Source organism: Cyprinodon variegatus, unplaced genomic scaffold (genome assembly GCF_000732505.1).
Source record: "Cyprinodon variegatus isolate N-32 unplaced genomic scaffold, C_variegatus-1.0 Scaffold568, whole genome shotgun sequence".
Taxonomy (NCBI): Eukaryota; Metazoa; Chordata; class Actinopteri; order Cyprinodontiformes; family Cyprinodontidae; genus Cyprinodon; species Cyprinodon variegatus.
This window is the reverse complement of record NW_015151021.1, coordinates 59,336-61,543: the sequence shown is the minus strand read 5'-3', so window position 1 is coordinate 61,543 and position 2,208 is coordinate 59,336.

Sequence of the window (2,208 nt, the reverse complement as noted above, 5' to 3'; positions counted from 1 at the left end):
AGTGAATGACAGTGAGAGAACAGTGGAAACCTTTCCAGAAATTATGCAAAGAGTGGATTAATTATTCATCCAGGGGGTCACGAAACAATCCAAGGGGATATCATAGGTTTGGTACACGTCACCTTCCTCAGTTCATTGGAGAGTTTATAATTACAAAATGTGAAAAGATAAATCGGACAAAAATGGCCTCGGTGGAAAGTTCTCAAGACCAAAAGAGCTGCTGATGAGCTCACATTTTCAAAAACAAAAAAAAAAGTCTAAAAAGGCTTCAATCAAAACTAAATTTAGGGTCAAATCTGGGATTAAATGCAATCTAGTTTTACCTTGAACAAGCCTTACATTCTAAAAACTCCTCCAATGTGGCTGATTCCTTTTCTGACAATAATGGTTTGATATAATTCCTCCACAGTGCTGTTAAACGGCTCATTTCAATCTGAAAAACTCACACGGATAGAAGAAGAAATTACAAGAATTTTATTGGTACAATTATTTTAAGGTTTTGATGCTCAGACCTCAGCAGAAAACATTAGCGCTGGATTTTACTTTAATATGCATAAGCAGGTTCTGAGAACAGGGATGTTTTCCCCCCAGGCCTGCAACTGGTGGCGGAGTGGAGATAGATGAAGTTGGTTCAGTCCATAGACTGCTGGTTGGCAAGACGATGTGATTAAGCTGTATTGGTGAGATCCAGTAGACCACATGAGCCGATACTAGTGCTTCACTCAGGGTACCCGGAAAGATAGATGTCCAGCTTGGATAAACACAGTTTTGTATGAACCTGTCCATGATTAGCAAGCGAAAGTGGAGAGGAAAATCTCCCCTTTGGGAAGAAACCTCTGGCAGAACCAGGCTCAAAATGGTGGGTTTCTGCTGGACCAATTGAGATGTGGCGGCGAATGCAGTAAGAGTCCGGGAGCCATTATAATCTGATGGGAACAAGGTTGAAGAACCAACATGAAAAAGCCGGATGGAGCTTAGCTACCATGGTGGAAAAGGGTTGAATCCGGGTCATCCAGGTCAAAATCAGACATGGGGTAACCACTGCTTGGGCTTTGGCTGGGTAGCAGGCTGCGTTGTGGATTTGAAGACCTTTAAAGATGGATACTGATTGGGGTTCATGAAGGTTTAGTTTGCCGTTGGAGGCAGGTGAGCCTCTGATGATGGGGGCAAGTAATTTAATTTCTTCAGTTGAATTTATGCCTAGGCATTTTTTATCTTCCAATTGTATAGAATATATATATATTTTAGGAAATGAGCGAGATTGCAAGTAGAGCGCTTTTATTATTATAATAATTTTTTTATTAGTTTAATGATTTGAAACAGTTTAAGTGTGAGAAAAAACACAGGAAATATACAAGAGAGAAACATTTTAGACTATGCCATTCATCTAAAATATTTCAAACAAAAACAAAAAGGCATTTTCTTGTTTGGAGGATGTGAAGATAGAAGAGTCTTCCTTCAATTACTGGACCTCCCTCTTCTTCTTGGGTTATAATGTCTGTATTTAGTCTTCTTGGTAACCAAATGTTGTTTTGGCCAATGGGTGGTGGTCATCTGCAATACTTTCATTGCGATACATACACAGACCTTTAATAAAAATGACAAAAAATAAAGCCTGACTTTAAAACACTATATGTAGTTAACAAAAACAATTTTTCAAAGGCTGACACTTTTTAAGTAGTTGGGCATGCTTCTATTGTTTAAAAGGCTTAAGTGGAATGAAGTTCTTTCGCATTCTGACTTTTCTAGATTTACTGATATGATATAGTCTAGCAGATGGTAGATTAAACTCCACATGGGAGATATCTCTTTTATAACTAAGGGCTTTCCTCATGCATCTCTCCTTAAATAGACTCCAAAGAACCGAAAGAGATTACATTAAATGTAACTGTTATTGTAACCCCAAACACTCCACTACCTTTATTTTCTCCTGGGTGAATTTAAACAACAATCTCATGGGTGACAAGAGGTATAAAAAAATGGCCTTTGTGATGTAGGGTTGGGAGGTGGGGGGCGAGGTTGCAAAATTTAGATTTCTCTTATTTCAAATATTGATTTATGCTATTTACTCACTATAAAATGTTTCACTCAGCCCGTTTCACCTGCAAGGCCACACAATTCCCCTGCATGAGGGTATCTGTAGACTTACCTTATTTTCATAACAAGCCAGATTCTTTCTCAAGGTTTTTTCATAACATGTTATTGCGT